Genomic DNA, 14,505 nt, shown 5'->3' with positions numbered 1-14,505 from the left:
GGAGACTACTCTGGCAATGCATGCAGTTTTAAAACAGATTTCCTCAGGGGAAGCAGAATCCTCAATAGAAAAATAGCTCTCAAATATGTTTTAACATTTCTTTGAATGGACTTTTACATCTTTCAAATCATTGGTGGATCAATCTTCAGATAGAAATTTGGCAAGATAAAGACAACCTCTACTGCTCTCCCAATGTATTTCACTTGAACTGCAAGATGCTACACAAAAATATACACTTGGATTCATTTCTGCTAAACTTAGAGCCTCCTTTCTTACTTGCAAATATAATGCAAGCTCTAGGCAGTACTTTTCATTGACAAATATCTACACTGGCTTTGTATAAAGCAGAATATGCTTCCATGTCCTAAATATATTACAGTGAGTAAATACTCTTACATCAAAAAACTGTTCTGAGTTACTGGATGCAGAGGGTCAATCATGTTGGGAGGGGAGAATGGCTGCTTTCTGTTAACTGCCCAAAATAATGCTTTGAGTGTTTCTTGATGGAATCAGGAAAATTGGATTGTCTTCCCATTTGCTGGCCTAAAACAACCTTTTTATACATATATCCCATTAAAAAGAAACACAGGAAAGTCCTTTCAAAAATAACTAAATATTCACCTATAATCCAGAAGTCAGTCAGAAAAGCTTTAATTCTCTCTGCAATTCTTAAGTAATGCAGTATGTCAGAATTTAATAAATTGGGGTAGGACACTGTGTTTAAAACGTGCTACTTCAACCAAAGATAGATTTGCAGGCTTAGCTATCTCTAAATGGAGATAAGGTTGTATTTACAATATAGAACAGATCATTGTTATCTGAATTGCACATGGCAGCATTTTTTGTATACAGCAGGCATTCTGCTGTGCAAGCAGTGTATTGCCTAGGCATCATTTCATAATGCAGAGTTATATAAACTTAAATAAAATACCTATGAATGCTAGTCATTTTCATGTGACAAAATTTGGCAAACATAATTTGTTCAAGCTGTCTTGTGACAAATGAGCAACTTGGTAATACGTTTTTGAACTCATCTCCAAAACTGGAACTGAATGTTAAAAGCAAAGATAAATAGCAACACCATCACACATGAAATAAAATTTCTGAAAGCAAATCTGTTACACTTGTAGCAAATTTTACTGGAAGGAATCTCTTTGCAGTAGACTGGCATTCCTGTGGGAGCTGACAAGAACACAAATTCAAATGAGAAGATCCATGAAAAGGTCAGACATTATAAGGAACGAAGACATCATTTTGGATTCACAGGAATGATTTCCCCAAACTTGTCTGCATTTTAAGGAGGAGATTCTTTTTGACTGCCTACTGCTTTATTCATTGCAAGGAAATATGCAATAAAAACAATTCTCCCAATTTGACAATAGATATAGAGCGAACAAGGAGGGAAAATAAACTCCATTTCAAATATAGAAAATAAGCACAAAAAGAGGAAATCATAATTAGAGGATGCCATGTGAATGCAACCTTTGACAATACAAACTCACGCTGTGCAGATAAAACCACACATTGAAGACAACTGAATTCCAATGTTTTGCAAGCCACCTAATCACAAATACCCATCTTAAAAAATAAGTGGGCCAAGACAGGTCCTTAAGTTGGCCATATCATAGAAATGGCATGATAACAGTAATATTGCCAGGAGGAAATATGAATAGAATTATACTTCAACCCAACTTCAGAAAACAATGCATTCAGGAAACTAATGTGGTACTTAATCCTTGCAGAGCTCCCTAATTTTATAAAATGTCAAAAATTCAGCTTGAAAATGGGGTAGGCGGTGATGAAGAGAAGACAGAGACACAAGGAATGGTTGTTTGACCAATGTTAAAAGGATCATGGGGCTGCAGTTAAGGGAGGGGGAGTGAAGGAGATATAGCACTGGTTCTAATCAAATCAGTTTAAAAAGCTGTAGCCTCTCAGAGTTAACCTTGCCAATCAGAGCATAGGCAGAAGCATGCTTGTGCACATTAAACTGGGAACATGTCCTTGAACCCACATAAATGCTTCACAGCAACCTGCAAATGCTATGCTACAAGCATCCTAAGTAAACAATTTTTTTTAAAAAAGCTTGAATTCCATTATGAGTGCTGCACAGGAATAAGTTATCCTCAAGTGGCAATGAGCATGAAGAAAGCTCATACACTTTCCTGTTATTAAAAGGTGAGCTCATGGGATTAAGGCTTCAGTAATGTGAAAAATAATTTTTAAAAAAGGGTTTGAAAAAGATCCCAACATATGCAGGTGTTACAACTCCAACAGATGCATTACAAACCCATTTCAATGGTTAAAGGCACGTCAGTCTATTCAAAATTAGCATTTACTGAACACAGGCTGATCTAAAGGGATTAACTGGAGACTTTAACTCTGCCATATATTAGACAAAGTAGAGTCTACACAAAGCCACTCACTTTTCCTAACTAAAGTCCTCCTATAGTTCTTCTTAGACTGACAAATTTTCCATTGCTGCAAAAGTTTACTGCCTTGGTCTACTCTATCCTATTTCTCCAAACACAAGGCCATAGAGGAAAAGTAACATTGAAGCTGCCTTGAGTAGCAATCCCAAAATAACAGGATCTCATTCTAATTATGAAATTGTGAAGACCTCAAAAAGTTCACCTGGGTTTCACATAGACCTTAACTGATTAAGAATGCAGAGAAAAAGTTTAACTGAGATAATAAAAGGCTAAATAAAATAGAATAAAAACGCAACAGTAGCCAGTCTTAGAATAGCCAGTCTTAGAACTGACAATAAAAATATTGAAGTGGTAGATAGCTTTTACATTTTAGGATCAACCATCACTACAGTACAGTAAAGGAACAAACAATAAAAAATACACTACAGTTTAGAACTTGGTACAGCAACTATGAAGAACTTGGGGAAAAATATTCAAATGCTGTACCTACAACATTCACAATAGTACAAGCAATGGTATCAGACAGTCTATGGAAGCAAAAGTTGGATTCTGAAAAAGCAGGATAGAAAGAGTGTTTGCTTCTGGCAAAAAAACAAAAAACAAAACCCTTCCAAAACTATAATTTGCAACCCTCAAATTATTCTTTTGATAGCTCCAGATAAAAGTACTGCTGCACTGTTTGATTTAAGTTGTCTGGGGACTTAAGAATTCAGAAATGAATAATATTCCACTACTCCTAACTCATTAGCATCCCAACAATGCTCAAAAGGCCTACAATAATATCAGATTAATGGGGGCTGTAATGGTGCAGGCTCACATCAGAACTTAATGTTGATCAGCTGATTCAACTATTTTGCAGCAAATCTGCAATGGCAGCAAGAGAGCTGTGACAGACTACAAAAAGATGAAAGGGGGAAATTACATTGGCTTCACTTTGTATATGCATCCTTATATATTGCCACATTTATACTAGATTACTTCTTTAAAAAATATTCCTTTTATTGTAAGACTTAAGAAAGTGTCCTTTTTTGAGATTCTGGGCTGCCTGATTTCAGGTTTACCATTCACAGCTAGAGAGTTAGAAGACTCTAGAGAAAAAAATGGATTGTGAAATTGAGTGTCCGATAAAATCTAGTAACAGTTTATCTCCTACATTTCCAAAACGAAGTCAACTTGAAAATAACCCTAGAAATAGAAACAAATACGGTACCTTAACAAATCCCATTTATCCCATTAACAATTATCTGGTACTTTTTTTTTTAAAGCAACAAATCACTGACATCACTTGTATTCATCTAATTTAGTTCAGGACAGGTGAAGGTGTGAACTAAATTATGGAACTTGACCCAGAAGGCTGTTTTGAAGGTTATCCCAATGATGGAATAAGATAAGCATTCTTCCCAGAGTCCAAAGGTTGTAATGGAGTAGGATAGGACAATGCAATCACAAAGACTGGATAAAAAGGTATTTTTATGGTTGGTCACACAGTCAGCCAAACATTTAAACTAGATTTGGCATTTTTATCCATCTATTGAGCCCTTCCCAAAGACCTGGAATAAGTACATGTTGTTGTTTGGATGATGTTAAAAGATATTGATGCAGGATGTATGCTATTCCAAGTAAAGCTGTCAATACCAAGGATGTTAAAGTGGTGCTTCAGTTGTTTTGGAACTGTACTCAAGGAACCTAGGAAGAGGTAAAGGTTTCCCCTATCCAGTCAGGTTGGACTGTAGAGGGCGGTGCTCATCTCCATTTCTTAGCTGAGGGAGCCAGCGTTGTCTGAAGACATTTCTGTGGTCATGTGGCCAGCACGGCTAGATCCAAGGCACACAGAACCTTCCCACTGAATTGGTACTTGGTATTTGCATGCTTTTGAGGTGCTAGATTGGGAGGAGCTGGGGAAAGTAATGGGAGCTCACCCCGTTGCATGGCACTCAGGTCTTGAACCCGGGCTGCCAGCTATCCAGCTGACAAACTCGATGTCCTTAACTACTGAGCCATCACATCCCCTCCAAGGAACCTATTACTATTTATACTACCTTTGCTTTTTTTGCCAATTGTTCCACTATTTGCAAATCTTTATATTTTGTGATTTTTAAAAAAAACACCACTGGATTCTAATCTCTTCTTGATGAAGTGTTTCTATAAATTAGTATTTTCTTTTTGAAGTTATTATTCCTTGTTCTTGAAAAAAACAAAAGAGATGACAGGGAATTTGTTTCCTAGTGTTTAGATGCTATATACTGTAGCTGTCTCTAATGGCTTGCTATTCCTTTAGACTGAACTGAGACCCCGAATATTGGCAGGAAAAAAATGAGTAATTCCTCCCGCAAGCTGTGATATTATCAATGATACCTCTCTACCTTGAGATTATAGAGATACACATGAAATCTTGTCCTCTGAGAATCCAGAAATGTGATGACAGCTTATGGTTTCTGCAGTTGCTAGATTAAGAATGGGTTCTCTGGAAATAAAGAGCAAAAAATTATTGCGAGTTGAGAGTGAAAAATCATATATAGCTAGTCAGTCTTAGTGGAGCTGGAGAGCTTGATGTACTAATTTCATTTTTTTAAAAATCCCTCTTTTAGAAAAAGTCTTGGGCTGATCAAATTACCCTTTTGCGCCGTCTAGTGGTTATCACGATTATTTCTCTGTAGTTCAAATTCAGAAGATGATCTCTTTTCTGAGCACTGAGACAGACTGACTGAATTCCAGAAGTGGTGGATACAAGGGGCATCTTAAGATCTTGACTGTTCAATCAGAAGACAGCTTGGAACAACTGAAATGAACATCCACAGGCACAGTGAGAATGGCTGATTGTAGGGAGAAGGGGCCTCAGGAAGGATGGGGATCAGAGCTACAGCTTTCCTTATCGCTGTGCTTAAAATTACTTTCTGAAAGCACTAATGTCTTTGAATTTTTATCAGTCAGTTTAGTACTGCATCTTTATGTTCAAGCTATAGAGAAGCAAAAGGGACAGTACAGAAAAGCAACAAGATGCTGAGGAAAACAAGACAATAGAAAATAAACTCATAAAAAGGGGGAGAAAGAGAAAATGATAGAAGTAGGTGTACTAATGGTTCAATAAAGAGAAAGCTAGGATTAACTGGGGAGGAACATGGATAGCACCACATATTTTTCCTTTTTTAATTTTAGCACCCTAAACAGCAAAGAATGATAACATAATATGGAATATAGGAGAGAAAAAACTGAGATTCTGCAGCTATTACAATTTATAATTAAATAATGTGAAAAGAGGAAGCTTGTTGGCTCTATAATGGAGACCAAATCATTTCAGTTCCACTACTACAGTATATGATTTAAAATCAAATTTACATCAAGATGTTGGAAACATATATTTCATTTTAAAACACAGCATATTTGTAGCTCCTTGGATTTGGAAAAAAAAGCCTCCCAAATTAAAATAATTTGCCACTACAACTCTGAAGAATCCATCAGTGAGGAACAGTCAGTATTTTGATACAGAAATAATAAAACCTCTTCACCTGTGATTATGAAGAAAAAATTAGACAGCTTTTGCTTACAATGTCATACAATCCTAGAATCTCAATTACATTTATCTTAAACAAGCCAGATTTATAAATTACGATATCAAGTTTGCTTGTTGAAATAAATCATAATTAAGATTAACCAGCCTATGATTTAGGCATGAGAGTAAGCTGGGATTAATTAAAGTTATATCCTCTGACATGGGGGTGGGAGAGAAGCTGGCTTTTTTGGTCAAGGTGAGGGAACATGCAAATCCCACTGAGTTGCTTTATTCATTCAAGTTTTAATAAACCAACTCAGGCATATTGTGCTCAGATGACCTTATGTAAAGCCTCATCTTAGTTTTGCAGCTTATTCAGTTTCAAGAATGAACATTAGCAAGAAAGCATCACTCTTAGTATGTTTTTTTCCTTGATTTATTTCAACCATTTTGCCTAAAAATCCCAACTGCGCCAAAACAGACATATGGAATTCATATGCAATACTTAAAACTGTAACTGTCTCACAATTATGCAAATGCTTTTCTTTGAAGTAGTAAGAGTTGAATAATTACAGCAGGGGACTTGGGGATTAGGATTGCAACTCAGCTTTCCACTCTTCTGGAAGAACTCTGATGCCACAGTGGGGTCATGGAAGAGCGGGAATAATTTGGGGGCTGATTTTCAGGATTTTAGGCTGTTTTACAGGTGGGCACTGGGGAAAAACCCCAAATATTAAAACAAATTTAAAATACTCTCACAGATGGGCACTTTAGAAGACAACTACAGGTAGGAAAAGGAACAGTTTGCCTATAGTTGACTCACATTCCTTCCCTTAATTTGGAAAAAACCAAAACCCCACAGCACTCTACTTCAGCCAGTTTATTATCAAATTTTGGAAGTATAATCTTGGGCTCCTACGAAGCTACATATAGGTGCATCTTACAGGAAAAAGTCTTGTTTGTTTGTTTGTTTCAACTGTCATTATTGATTGTTGTATCATGGGGAAAAGGACAGGATTCCAATTAACAATAATAACTATTTCTTATTTATGCTGCTGCAGAGAAATTTAAAGATTAGTACGCTTATTCCTGAAAGCTATATGCAAATTCTTTTGAGTTCAGTCACTACTAACATGACTAAATTACTGAAGAGATATTAATAAATTACAGCCAATTCACTGTTTAGTGCGGGTTCTTTAAATTGCATGCTTCTATGTCTCATAACAGACATATAACAGAAGCTTCCTTTTCTACTTTTGTACCATCCTGAAGTCTACAAAAGTAACTTGTGTAAAGCTGTACAGGCTTCTTACCCTTTATAAGACCAAGCCCTGTGGCCAGTGTCAAGTAATCTGTCACTGTAAAGTACTTGTACTCAAGCCAGATATTTATTGCTATTGATCGACCTGATCCTAGAGAAAGACTTTTGTTCTCCCAGCCCAGGACTTTGACCTCAATTAAGTTATGAATTTCCATCCAATAGACTATTCTACTTACCCTGCTGCTCTTTCTGACTGGATTAATTAGAATTAGCCAGGCCACCCACAAATCCCTCATGGATCATATTATAATAATAATAATAAATACAGAGTTGCCAGCAGTATACCAGAAAGAATTTTGAAAGATTGCTCACGCAAATACATCATTCAGAGTTTGCCAATACTAATTTATCTGAATTTGATTACCTCATTTGCTGTTTTTATTTCTATTAAAACAAAATTCTCCTTGACATTATCCCAGTTCTGAAATTTAACCATACATATAAAGACAATTATTTTGGCGCTTGGGTTCATGTAATACTTTCCAGTTGCAGATTCAGAATGTTAAAACAGTCCATCTCCAGATAGCAGCTATAGAAAAGTCACTAGCAGTTAATAAACTAAAATGATTTTTAGACATCATTTTCTATAAACATTAAGATAACACAAAAAGAATACTACAACCTTAAACTTAAATCTGAATAGATAACATAAACCACTGAATTTGTTTTAGTGGATTGGCTGGTTGTAAAAACCGACCTTCATGAAAGTAAAATCACATCTTAATATCAGACATCTTAATGCATTATTGACATATGCGCCATCTGACATCTGAAAGTAACTGAATTCCATAAGACAAAACTATTGTTTTTAATGCATGTCCATCTTTTAGGTAACTATTTAATAGTCATTTTATAAATCAGACCCCAATCTTTACTCATTTTCCTAAAGAATGTTGGTATTAATTATCCCAGGATTATTGTTCCAGAGGGCATCAATATAGTTGCCAAACCTGTTGGAACTGGAACTTCAGGGACCCCTTGTTAACCATAGAGCTATCCAACCCACACATTTGACAAGGTATCTTTTGAATATGGGCTTTCCAATTACCAGGGAAACTGGTGATTTGAAAGTGGAGATTTAACATCTATTAGGACTGTGCAGAGTATTCAAAACAAATGTATAAGCTCAGGTATGAAGCAATTATTTCAAAGTAATTAAAGGAGCTGTATAGATTGCACTTCTCACCTGGTGACTTCAGAAGCTGATCCTAGCTTTCTTTGCATAAGGGTACATGCACAGCTAGAATTCATAAAATGAAGTAAGATACCAGATCAGGGACTCCCTTGAAACTGGAAACCTATTTAGATGGCTTCATTGTTGAGGGGGCCATTCTTATTTCCTTGAACTATGGACTATGTATTTCTGTTTTTTAAAAGCTATTTATTATTATGGTATTTTATATTTGTATTTGCTGTTTTATATTATGTCCTTTTATCTATTGTTGTGTGCCACTTAGAATCCCTTGGGTAAGATGGGTGGCTATACAAATTTGATAAATATATATTATATGAGTTGCATACATCTAAAGTGAAGATTAGAGGATTAGATCGATGTCCTTTTTTACCCTTGCTTTTTATAATATCTGCATGGCACCCCTGACTTGTGCTATTGGACAACCTAGGAAGATCTATAGAGTCATACATAATTCAGTTGAACACAAGTTGCATTTATTTGAAGATGACATTCTTGTGAATATTTCTAAACCTTGTACTACTATCCCCAGTGTTGATGTGAAAGATAAATGCTTCTATTAAAATAGCAGAATACTCCATTAATTGGTTCAAATAGAATTGATATCTATAGGTAAAAATCTGGTTACACAGCCATTTAAAGAATATCAATTCCACATTACAGTAAATGTCTATGTATATGTATGCCAACATACTCTATGTAACTCAGTAATATGTAATATAATAAAATATACAGAGAGGTTTCTTCAGATATCGATAGATGGGAGTAATTAAACTTTATCTTTTGGGGAAAGATGAATGCTCTGTACTTATGCAATCATAGGAGAACAGGTACTGAATGAGTTTCACAGTTTTGAAACCTAAGGATATAGCTAAAATATGAGATCATGTTCAATCAACTGCATCTAATAATACCCTATTTTTCCTCTGTATTTATTACATATGAAAAGGTCTTTGGGAGAGGATAATACTTGCCTCTAAAAGCTTGCTTCAGAATTAAATTATTTAGTATCCAATAGGTAAAAACTATAAGCCAACTAGTTACTAATGTCATCTTCCTGGGCAAGATGTTTGAAATAGTGACTGATGATCCTGTCCAATCAATTTTTTTAAAAAAATAAAAAAAATAGAACAACTAATTTTGCAGATCTATTCTAATCTAATTTCAGGCATGATTTTTGGAATAACAACCATCTTGATTGCCTTGATGGATGACAAATGCCAGATGCTATATAAAGAACACAGAGAGTGTGCTAGTATTGTAGTCTTGGACTTCTGTGTCCTTCACTATTATCAATTCTGATATCCTTCTACTTAGAATGTTTGAACTGTATTATAATGAAAGGTAAAGGTAAAGGTTCCCCCGCACATGCGTGCTAGTCGTTTCCGACTCTAGGGGCCGGTGCTCATCTCCGTTTCAAAGCCGAAGAGCCAGCGCTTGTCCGAGGACGTCTCCGTGGTCATGTGGCCGGCATGACTAGACGCCAAAGGCGCACGGAACGCTGTTACCTTCCCACCGGAGTGGTCCCTATTTTTCTACTTGCATTTTTACGTGCTTTCGAACTGCTAGGTTGGCAGAAGCTGGGACGAGTAACAGGTGCTCACTCTGTTACGCGGCACTCGGGATTCGACCCACCAAACTGCCGACCTTCTGATCGACAAGCTCAGCATCCTAACCCACTGAGCCACCGCATCCCTTCGTATTATAATTATTACACTTCAATTTAGTTGATTCCAGAAGGTGGTGCTGTGGGATTGTTTTGTCTTGTGAAAATTGTGATGTGAGGTTCCCCAAAGCGTTTTTTTAACTTCCATACTTTCTAGCAATTTCCTCAAACCATTGGCAGAGTTTATCCAGGGATGTCAGTTGACTTATTACTAAGAATGTGGACAATAACTAGCTCTGTCCTCAATATAAATTAAGGTAGTTGATGTTCTGAACCAGTGCTTAAGATGAATAAAATATTCATCTAGGGATTATAAAAGATTGAATCCAAATAAGAAAATCCTGGCTAAGGGCATTTCAACACATCAACTTCATCTTGATTAGCTTTTGAAAGGTCTAGGTTCCTCTAAAACAGGAGTACTTTGGCATAATGCGCAAAGGAACTATGATGCAATGGTGGCTTTCAGTCCATTTTCTCTAGAGTGGAAGTGAGGGCCTGATAAAAGAGCATAGAGTTTTATGCTAAATTCTAAAGCTTCAGTTCTCATTAAATGAAAAAGAAAACAGAAGCTCAGGATGGTGAATGACTGGCAAATGTCTAAAACAATTTCCAGATTAAGGAATGTTAAATATAAAACCCGCAAGACTCTAACCTTTCAGCTATTTGCTCTAGTTTGGCCATAGTATAAAATTCTGTAGCATAAAGAAGTACAGCTTATAGCAGTGATGGCGAACCTTTTAGAGACCGAGTGCCCAAACTGCAACCCAAAACCCACTTATGTATTGTCAGGTGCCTGGTGGGAGTGGCCCATTGGGTGGGCATGGCCCATTGAGTGGGCATAGCTGAGATGGTCACGGCAGACTGGGTGGGCATGGCCAGGGTGGGCGTGGCCACCTCAATGTTGCTCATGGGGAGGCATGCCTATGGGGGCCAGGCAGGGTTGGGGGAGATCCAGGGGATCTCTGGTGGGTCGAACGGTGGGCAGGAAGCTCATCCTGTGGGGTTAGACGAGGCGAGGCAGGGAAGGGATGCCATTGCCGCAGGGCAAGGCAAGGTGAGGCAGGGGCTGGGGCGGCTGCTGCCTGACACCATCAGCCCCTGCACACAGCAAGCGCAATGGGGCAAACTGTGTCCATCTGCAACCACAGCCTGCGGGCCCCTTGGTTTCGGTGCAATGTGGCTGTTTGCTGGCTCACGCGTTGCACCCAATGTGGCTGCCATGAGGCCATGGAACAAGCTGGCTGGAGGTAAGGAACAGGTATACCAGTTTCTTACCACTGCCCAGCTTGTTCCGCAGCGTCATGGCAACGGCATTGGGCAGGGGGCGGCAAACGGCCGGTTTCGGTATGACGTGGCTGTTTGCCTCCGGACACGGCCATTTGCCGCCTTGCGTGGCACGCCCAATGCCACTGCCATGAGGCCATGGAATAAGTCGGCCGGAGGTAACGAAACGGTATACTGGTTTCTTACCACCACCCGGCTTGTTCCGCAGCTTCATGGCAGAGGCATTGGGCGGCAAACAGCCAGTTTCGGTGTGATGCAGCTATTTGCTGCCTTGTGTATTGCGCCCAATGCTGCTACAATATGGCTTGGGCAAAAGCGACCGTGGAACAAGTGGGGCAGGTTTCCCACTCACCTGCCCATTCAGCTACAGCTTTGCTGGCTCTGTAGGCAGAGCTGTGAAGTTCTCTTCTCTGTCAGAGAAGAGAACTTCGCAGCTCTGCTTACAGGGCCACCAAAGCAGCAGGGGGAGTGCCAGAGGCTCAGGGAGGGAGGGCGCTGAAGTGGGCAGTCGGGCCATTGGCATCTGAGCGGAAAGTGGCCTCAAAACAAGTGGTGAAGGTAAGGAAAGAAATCCTCGCTCCCCCCCGAAATTGGCTATCTTTCCTTACCTGACTTCCAGCCCCATGCCATTGCTCTTTCGCAATCCACCGCTGCTGCCGTGTGCAAAGAAACAAAGGATGTTTTTTTCAGGGGGAAAAAGGTGAATTCCAACTTTGTGATCTTTCACGAGAAGTTGGAATTGATTGATTGACCTTTTTTCTCCCCTCAAAAACTTCCTTTGTTTCCTTGCATGCGGCGGCAGATTGCGAAGGAGAAATGGCATGGGGCTGGAAGACAGGTAAGGAAAAAAAGGCAATTTCTGGGAGAAGCGAGGATTTCTTTCCTTACCTGCCCCACGTGTTCCGAGGCCGCTTTCTGCTCAAACACGTTGCTCTTGCCAATGGCCCGACCGCCCAATTCAGCGCCCTCTCTCCCCGAGCCTCCGGTGCTCCACCTGCTGCTATGGTCAGCCTGCCGGCCCCCACCTCAACACCCTGCCCACTGCCGCCCAGCAAGGCCACCCCGTGGCTGCAGGGGTGACCTGGCATGGGAAGGGCACGTGCCCCTCCCTCCTGCCACCATGCAGGGTAAGGTTACTGCGCCCGCCCCCACCCAGATGCCCTTGCCTTCCCCAAGCGTTTTTTTTACTAACCTGCCTTTCAGCTGTATTCCGTTTCTCTGTTTGCTTCTCAGCCTTCGCCGCGTGTTTGTGGGAGTATGAGTAAAAAAAAAGTTCCATCAGACTTTCTAACCTTTAGATCTCGTGAGAAATTAGAAAGTCTGATGGAACTTTTTTTTTTAACTGATAGTCCCACAAACACACGGCGAATGCTGAGAAGCGAACAGAGAAACGGAATGCAGCTGAAAGGCAGGTTAGTAAAAAAAACACTTGGAGAGGTGGGGGTGGGCACAGCAACCTTACCCTGCGTGGACATTGATGCAGGTTGCTCATGGACGTGACTGGAGGCCTAATACTGGGGTGACGGCTTCTGTGACCACAGAGAGGGCTCTGTGTGCCACCTGTGGCACACGTGCCATACGTTCGCCACCACGGGCCTATAGGATTGACAGTCAGTGATTTTACTTATTCCCACAAATCTCATGTTGTCCTCATTTGTGTAGAACTCTACAGTTACAGAAAATGGTACATGATACATTAACCTAAACAAGATAGTTGTGACTCCTCCAAGAACGTGGGCTTTATTCATTCTGTCTGTTCTCAGCTTAATTTTAGACACTGGTTTTACCTTCAGTTTTGGGTAACTGCCATTTGCCCATTAAATGCAAGCAGAAGCAATAGCCTATAAATAACAACATAAAGAAATTCCTTTTAACTCTAAATAAATTCTTTTGTCAGAGACAGCTCTCCCGAGTGACAGGGTGTGAATATGATTGATGCCAGTTTGAAAAGTAGGGATTTGTCACTGTTAAGTAAAGACATCAAGCATGCATGCTTTTCAATGCTTCAAAATAAAGCTCAGGATTAAGGGAAACAATTTGAAGCTACAGCCTCTCTGTTATAAAGCACTCATCTGGAAAACTAATGTAACTGCCAAAAGAATACTGTTTTATTCTTGAACAACAGATTGCAGTTTCACACCTGATTTTTTTTTAAAAAGAGCATTAGCCCTCTAGGACAATGTCTTCCAAACTTATACAAGGTGAATTAGCACATTAGGCAGATGCTTTTCAGGTGGCTAAACCACCAAGAAAACAGTAAGATGAGGATAATTAAAAGGGAAATTGGACCACCAAAGAATGCTTTTTATCGCATTAAAATATATTCATTAAAATGCAAGCATGAAAATATTTCACATTCCACTCACATAGTTTTAAAAATTGTAATCATTTTTAAGTTATCATTTAATGACTGAGCTTGCTACTTTTTTAAAAAAAATATGATGGTCTATGACTGTAATAAAAATTGGTTTGAAATACCACTTCAAACAACAAAAAGTAAAGGCTTGGGAAGTATTCAGTTAAACTTTGTACTTTAAATGCTATATAATCCATTCCAACCAATTGTGGCTAATATCAATTCTTGAGTTGAAATAAGCCAACTTCTAAACCACTGTTGAGAAATCTGATTTGATTACAATTTAGGGATGAGTCATATTAAATCTAAAATGGAAGCCAAAGCTAATCTATAGCACAGAAAGAATATCTGTAGTAAGCAACTATATGAAATGGATGAAAGTTGTTATAAACATAGAAGTCTTTATTATGTTAATATACTCTTAGACTATTTATATGGTAATAAAAACTATTCATATCATGGGAAATTATTCTGTTGCCTACTTCTGGTGATTTTAACTAGATAGAAATTTGCTTACCCAGCACAAATAAAGAATTCATAATACCAGCTTTGGCAATGCTAATTTGTGTACCCATAAGAACAATATTTTAAAATCAATGAGATTTGTAATTCCAAGCACTGAAAATAAGCTGAAGTTCTCTATAAAGTCCACCAATAAACCCAGTAACATTTCCAAATTTTTAGGTTTAGGAATGTTATAAATTTAGGCAATTCACCAAAATAAAATCCAATGCAGACCAATCATATACTTCATCGAGACTATT

General features: G+C 38.7%; 1 protein-coding gene across 5 annotated transcripts in view; it reads right to left on the bottom strand.

Annotated features, from left to right (window-relative positions):
- The window catches only part of ACBD6 (acyl-CoA binding domain containing 6), a 128,454-nt gene that overhangs the window by 23,925 nt on the left and 90,024 nt on the right, over window positions 1-14,505 (bottom strand). For 2 of the 5 annotated variants that reach the window (XR_014026169.1, XR_014026170.1), the window contains 2 exons: window positions 5,047-5,211; window positions 4,796-4,896 (listed from right to left, as the gene is read on the bottom strand). The exons of the other annotated variants lie outside the window; for them this stretch is intronic. The gene's annotated coding sequence lies outside the window, so the exon portion shown is untranslated. The remainder of the gene's footprint in view (window positions 1-4,795; window positions 4,897-5,046; window positions 5,212-14,505) is intronic. 5 annotated transcript variants of the gene reach the window in all.

This window comes from Vipera berus (assembly GCF_964194415.1).
Source record: "Vipera berus genome assembly, chromosome: 3".
NCBI lineage: Eukaryota > Metazoa > Chordata > Lepidosauria > Squamata > Viperidae > Vipera > Vipera berus.
This window is presented reverse-complemented; position numbering and strand designations above follow the sequence as displayed.